Source organism: Anomaloglossus baeobatrachus, chromosome 12 (genome assembly GCF_048569485.1).
Source record: "Anomaloglossus baeobatrachus isolate aAnoBae1 chromosome 12, aAnoBae1.hap1, whole genome shotgun sequence".
Classification (NCBI taxonomy): domain Eukaryota; kingdom Metazoa; phylum Chordata; class Amphibia; order Anura; family Aromobatidae; genus Anomaloglossus; species Anomaloglossus baeobatrachus.
This window is the reverse complement of record NC_134364.1, coordinates 94,424,628-94,432,211: the sequence shown is the minus strand read 5'-3', so window position 1 is coordinate 94,432,211 and position 7,584 is coordinate 94,424,628.

The following is a 7,584-nucleotide window of genomic DNA, read 5'->3' as shown; positions in this document are numbered from 1 at the left end:
CTACAGAACTGACCATAGATGACCAAAGAGCTCAACCGTACTGACTTTAGATCACCATAAAACTTCACCGAACTGACCTTAGATCAGCATAGAACTCTACTAAAAATTGGACTTAGAAGACCACCATAAAACTCTACTGAACTGACCTTGAACCACCAAAGAACTGTACTGAATTGAACATTGATCATGCCAGAACTCTTCTGAGTTGAAATTAGATTGCCAAAGAACCCTATTGAACCAAAATGCCATCATCATAGATCCCCACTGAAGATAGACCACCATAGAAACCTATTGAACTGAACATAGATTACCAATCAACTCTACTTAATCAGACACACAAATCACAGGAGAATCCTACAAAACATGGTGATGTAGTTTTCAGTAGTGTAGAAGCGAAGATCATGGTATTGAATACAGTTGTTGAAAAAAGACAGCATTTTGGACAACTAAACCCAGCCTTAAAGGGGTTTTCTGGCTTTATTGTTTTGATAATCTAGCTGATTATTAATATATTGAGGGGTCTGATACCAGTGGCACATAAATCCAGGTACCAACCATGAACCTCAATCTTTAAAATACTTTGGACATTTGGCAGTTGAGTTAAGAACAGTAGTTTGGTAGGGGTCCTAGGTATCGGACCAACATTGATATATTGACGACCTATTCTGAGTCAACAATTTTAACCCTTGGTTTGTAAAGTTTTAACTTTTTGAATCATATTAGATCCATAACTGTATATGATATTTCCCTTTATGATATGCTTTTGGAAAACCACCCTAGGGTATTTGCAAAGAATATCACAGTTACGCCAACCTTTATTTATAGGATGCACTATTAAAAAATGTTTATGTTTTTGTTTAAAACTGACCTTTTGATTAAATTTTCAAGTCCGACAAATATTCATGGCATAGAACGTGCCTGAGAAGATCATGTATTTGGCAATGCCTTCCGTGGTGAGGCAGGAGGAGCCAGAGCTTTTAACATTTCTATCTATGGTCATATATGGGGCGTATATACTTATACAATGAGTAGTGATATCCTGTATGTATTGGACCCTTGTGCTGAGCAGAAGATATGGCTGTAGTCTGTATACTTCTTTTTATACAAGGTAAGAATATTATTATTATTATTGTTTTACATCCATGTATTTCTACTAGCAATCAGTATTTACATACAATTATGATGTTTGTTCTGTATTTTATACCTTAAGTGTTACAGTTTGCTGAATGATGAGTTATTTCTGTCTGAATTATGCTAGTTTAACATGGAAAATTTCATATGTATTGAGTTATTGTGCTTCATAAGGACCATCAAACTTTATTTATATTTGATATTTTCATCATCATTTTCCAAAAGCCTTATTTTTCGGTTAATATTGTTTTTGGCTGGATAAGTTGTATTTTTTAATGTCACTCTCAGGTACTTATAATTTAGCATTTTTTTAAGGATAAGAGTAATTCAGAATTTTTGGGGATTTTGTGTTGGGATTTTGGTATTTTAGCCATCACCATATGTTAAATGACAAGTTACGAATATGGGAATTCCAAATTCATATCACTTTTAGGTTTTACTACATTTTTCAATAAAAATAAAATAAAATCACCAATTTCTTTGAACTTTTTAATTTTTCCAAAGACCTAGCTATGTGAGGTGTTGCTTTTTGTTGGAATAGTTGACTTTTTATTGCGATGATTTTCACTTATATACAATTTTTTTTTAAATTATTTTAAATTTTGAACAAAAAAGAAAAATTCAGATTTTATTTCTTGTAATGGTTTTCGTCAAAAATAACAGTTATATAGCTCGGAATGTTAAAGACATATACATGTTGATATATTTACTTTATTTTTATGTAATAAAGTAATGTAAATGCATAAAATGTCTTTTTCATTCTTTCCCTTTCTATTTTAATATTTTTGAAAAAAAATTTAAACTTTTAGATTTTTTGAGATACTGGACTATAATTTTAATCTCACTTCAGTCCCCACTAAAAGTCCGGTCACTTGTATTATACTTTGCAATACTTGTATTTTTCACTGTACTATACCTGGGGAGCAATAAAAAAAAATTGGACCAAAAAGAAAATCTTTCATGAAAACTCGATGATAACAAATCTGTAGACATCAATTGCAATATGCAATTATCAAGCAAAAACGTAGTGTTTATATCATTTTTCAAGGAAAAGACAGGAAAATAATCATTGTTATATTCTAAAAGTTTTTATTATTCATAACTTTGGAATTAAAGGTGTTGTTCATCCCTAAAATAAAATGTTTAAAACCATCCAGAATACTGATAGTATTACTGAAACATGGAAGTGATTAGCAAGTGCAGTAGCTCAGCCACAGAATGGAGACCAAATAACGTTATAGAGTGGGGGTCGTAGAGCAGCTAAGTGCATATAAGTCCCCATCGCTCTGCAGACTCCTTAACTGCAGAGTCCAGACCTTCGCTGGTAACATCAGCACCGATGCTACACCCTGCTTGAAGCTTCATAGCCAAACAGCTGCAGCCGTACATCACCAAACACAATGTGAAGCATCGGATGGAGTGGTGTATAGCCACCACCACTGGACTCTGGAGGAGCCATGTTCTGTGTAGTGATGGATCACATTTTTCTGATGGACACGTTTGGGTTTGGAGAATGCCAGGAGGACATTACCCACCTGACTGTGTCGCGGGCGGGGAGGAGGGTGCCGGCACCTCGCTCACCCCTCTACTCGGGTCCGGCTGCTGCTGCTGCTCAGTGGTGGCTCGAGCGGTGGGCCGGATCCCGGGGGTTCTCGAGCCCGTGAGTGAAAGGGGTTTGGGTTTTGGGATATAGTCTATTGTCCGTGACGCCACCCACGGTTGTGGTGATTTGTTAGCACCACCGCTGCTCGATATGGGGATTCCGGAAGTGGTGATGTGGAGCAGCCAGTTGTTGTGTTGCCCCTCCGTGGGTAGGGGTTGGTGATCCCGGGGCCCAGTGAGGAGGTGGGAGATGCAGGGCCTGGTGGGCACAGGGACGCGGGGGCAGCGCTGTGCCTTGCGGCACTGTGGTACTCACTCAGCCTGAGGCGGTGACACAGTTCTCGGTAAAACACACGGCTGGAAAGACGGTTCCCACGGACGGCTGCACTTGCTCTCCCAGTAGGTAACGGTGATGTCCCTTTGACCTGCACCTATTGTCTCTATGTTGGTAGCGATGGGTTCCCACCGGTAACCCGCTCCCCGGCTTGGATATGGGCCGGAGGAGCCCTACTTTGCCCGCAGACGCTGGCCCCGAGGAACTGGTGCCCTGGCGGTGGCGGTGTTCCTCCTTAATGGTTGGACTTTTGCCTTCAATCGGGACTTGGTTGTTTGGAGACAGACGTCCCCTTCACTGACGGATTTGGCAAATTATGGCGACTCCTAGCCTTGCCGGGGTCCGAGAGGCCCCTGCCCTGGTGCTGACTGTCCTTCGTATACTGCTCCAGACCGCCGGGCCACTACCCGTCCGCGGTCCTTCCAGCAACCTCCGAGCAGTCCCCCTCCAGACAATCACCGCTGTTGCTGACCTTGCTGACACTTTCCTGCACTTAGCCGGACTAACTTCAGGCCTTTCTACTCTCACTTTTTACTCTTTTCTTCTTTGCTCCACTACTACTTCACTTTCACTTAGCTCCTCTTGTTGTTTACTCCTTCACTCCCCTTGCCTATCTGCCTGGTTTCTCCCGCCTCCAGGGCTGTGTACTCCTCGGTGGGCGGAGCCAACCGCCTGGCCCACCCCCTGGTGTGAACATCAGCCCCTGGAGGAAGGCAACAAGGATTTCAGTAGCCTTGGTGTTCCTAACTGGGATGTAGGGTGTGGTGGTGTGATGACCTGTGACCCCTGGCTTGCCCAGGGCGTCACATTCCCCCTTAGCAAAATGCAGACCGTCCGCGGGCTGTCCGTCCAACACCGGTTTTATTTTCTGAAAATATATAAAAAGTAAACGGTAACATAAATATAAATTATGGCATCATCCCACAGCGGGAGGTTCATTCTTAAACGTTACTAAACGGTTTTACGGGTACGGTTTCCGCTCTCTCCCACCCAAGCAACCTGGCCCTGATGCTGCCCCTAAAGCCCAGGCAGCACCCCTTTACCCAAGTCCAGCACAAGTCACCCGAGCGGGATCTGTCCTTCCCCTCCAGAGGGTAGCCACCGGTTCCTGTGGTGGCTGGGCCCCAGCCTGCTCTGCTGAGGGCCCTCCCTCCAACCTGCCTCTCCGGAGGCGGCAATGCGGAAACGGTACGGTAAACCAACTTATTTACAAGCCACTTAACGTTTGTGGTTGCCCTGCAAGTTCACGGGCTTGTCCATGGATAGTTCCCATGCTAACTTTTTAAACGGTCCCCACTGGGATAACGGTGGCGGCTCCGGCCGGTTCAATCACTGTTGGACAATCTGGTGAAGTACTCGGTAATCATTTTTCATCAAGTTTCAAACTTTTAAACTTTTTCAAACATGGGGTCCCAACGGGGACTGGACAACGGTGCTCCGCTGCCCTACTCATACTCTTCAGCTGAGGCGGACCCATCCTCTGCCACCAGCATATCAAACATGCACTGACATGCCTGCTGTGACAGGGGCACCCGGTACCCATTTCCACCGGTACGCGGGGTATGAACAACCACGGGGTCTCCTACATAGCGGGAACGCTCACTTGCCTCTTCAAACTCAGCAGCGGACCCGGGGCTGGGGCAGGAGTCGTCATCTCTTGTTCCTGCATCAGGCGGGTTGCCGCCAGCTGTCGCAGCTTCCTGGCCTCCCGCATCCAGCATTTCAGACCCTTCCGTGGCAGCACAGCGCAGCATATTAGGCGAGCTTACACTGAGGCGCCCCATAAGTAACGGCAAGGGGGATGCATAGGACGAGACTAGGCCGGGCCCCTCAGCCGCAGCGGCCGGTCCTGGTAGGACATAGGGACGTGGGTCACCAGTCGACTCTGCTACATCCATTTCCCCTCCGTACATCGGGGCAGTTGTAATCAGCTCCTCCACCTCGTTGGTCCACTGCTCCATCATCCGGAAGATCTGATCCTGCTGACGCTGGTGGAATTGCATCACCTGGGCCTTCATCCAGGCCACGGTTCCAGGCTCAGGGTCTGGCACGGTCACTGCCGGGACTTCTGGCACCATACTGTTAAGGGGCCGCGGTCCTAGCGGTTCCCCCTGGTGCACTTCAGGGACGTCCTGGACGTCTGCAGCCGGCTCGCCCGCCGAGGCGGCTTGGCAGGGTATCGCTACCGGGTGGACAGGTAGCGGGCCTAATGGCGGGGTGGCAGCAGCTATCACGGGTAGTGGGGAGAGAGGCAGGGTGAGCGGAAGCTGGCCGGGACCCTCAGCTCCAATGGCCGATCACTCAGGAATACAGGGGCGTGGGTCACCTACCCGCTCCTCCAAATCCTCTTCTGCTTCGCGTCTCCACATAGTAGCCACCACGTCCGCGATGTCGGTCTCCCACTCCTCCAGGAGGAGTTGCATATGGGCCTGCAGACGATTACTCAGCGGGACGGTCCGGTCCCTCAACCACGTCGCCGAGCCGGGCGCGGGGGTCTCGCTGTTATTAGCTGGAGCGAACATCTCGGCAGTCGGGCTTTCCAGGAACTAGCAACAAGATGGCCACAGGGTCCTGGCATCCCCGCTTTTATAGCTGCGTTCACATGCAGCCAGCCGCCATCGCGTCCCCCTTAGCTTCTTTCCGGCCACTCCTCTATTGGGGCGGAGTTTTGGCCCCCGCGCCTCCGCTACTCGAGAAGATGCCCGAGCGGGAACTTTTCGCGCCAAAGATGGCGACTTCTGGAAATTTTCAGCCGGATACCTCCGGCGGTCACAAGGCGCACCTCTACCCAACGGCAGAGCGGTAAGATCCTGTTTGTGACACCAAGTTGTCGCGGGCGGGGAGGAGGGTGCCGGCACCTCGCTCACCCCTCTACTCGGGTCCGGCTGCTGCTGCTCAGTGGTGGCTCGAGCAGTGGGCCGGATCCCGGGGGTTCTCGAGCGACACTCCTCGCCCGTTAGTGAAAGGGGTTTGGGTTTTGGGATATAGTCTATTGTCCGTGACGCCACCCACGGTTATGGTGATTTGTTAGCACCACCGCTGCTCGATATGGGGATCCCGGGAATGGTGATGTGGAGCAGCCAGTTGTTGTGTTGCCCCTCCGTGGGTAGGGGTTGGTGATCCCGGGGCCCAGTGAGGAGGTGGGAGATGCAGGGCCTGGTGGGCGCAAGGACGCGGGGGCAGCGCTGTGCCTTGCGGCACTGTGGTACTCACTCAGCCTGAGGCGGTGACACAGTTCTCGGTAAAACACACGGCTGGAAAAACGGTTCCCACGGACGGCTGCACTTGCTCTCCCAGTAGGTAACGGTGATGTTCCTTTGACCTGCACCTATTGTCTCTATGTTGGTAGCGATGGGTTCCCACCGGTAACCCGCTCCCCGGCTTGGATATGGGCCGTAGGAGCCCTACTTTGCCCGCAGACGCTGGCCCCGAGGAACTGGTGCCCTGGCGGTGGCGGTGTTCCTCCTTAATGGTTGGACTTTTGCCTTCAATCGGGACTTGGTTGTTTGGAGACAGACGTCCCCTTCACTAACAGATTTGGCAAATTATGGCGACTCCTAGCCTTGCCGGGGTCCGAGAGGCCCCTGCCCTGGTGCTGACTGTCCTTCGTATACTGCTCCAGACCGCCGGGCCACTACCCGTCCGCGGTCCTTCCAGCAACCTCCGAGCAGTCCCCCTCCAGACAATCACCGCTGTTGCTGACCTTGCTGACACTGTCCTGCACTTAGCCGGACTAACTTCAGGCCTTTCTACTCTCACTTTTTACTCTTTTCTTCTTTGCTCCACTACTACTTCACTTTCACTTAGCTCCTCTTGTTGTTTACTCCTTCACTCCCCTTGCCTATCTGCCTGGTTCCTCCCGCCTCCAGGGCTGTGTACTCCTCGGTGGGCGGAGCCAACCGCCTGGCCCACCCCCTGGTGTGAACATCAGCCCCTGGAGGAAGGCAACAAGGATTTCAGTAGCCTTGGTGTTCCTAACTGGGATGTAGGGTGTAGTGGTGTGATGACCTGTGACCCCTGGCTTGCCCAGGGCGTCACAACTGCATTGTGCCCACTTTACTGTTTGGTGGAGGAGCATAATGCTTAGGGGATGTTTATCAGAGGTCAGCCTCAGCTCATCAGTATTAATGAAGGGAAATCTTAATGCTTCACCATACAAGACACTTTGTGATTCAATTGTTTTTATTGATTTTGTAAGTTAAAATGTGGATGTGTTAGGACCAGGAGGACGGTTGGCCCAGGAGGTGGATCCACTGGGCTGATCACCTCACCGAGGGTAAGGTGCCCGGTAGCCGGAGCACTATGGGTAGCAGGACAGTCCGTACAGAGGCGTGGAGTGAAGAAGTCCCTGGGACCACGGAGTCTCTGAGGGTAGTCCGGGTGACGGAGCTCAGGTTTGGAGGCCGAGATGATGTCAGGCAGAATCCGGAACCAATGGAGCGAGGAGGTGGGTCACCACACGGATCCAGGGATCGGAGATGGTAGGGACTGGCGAGATGGCGGACAGTCACCGTTCG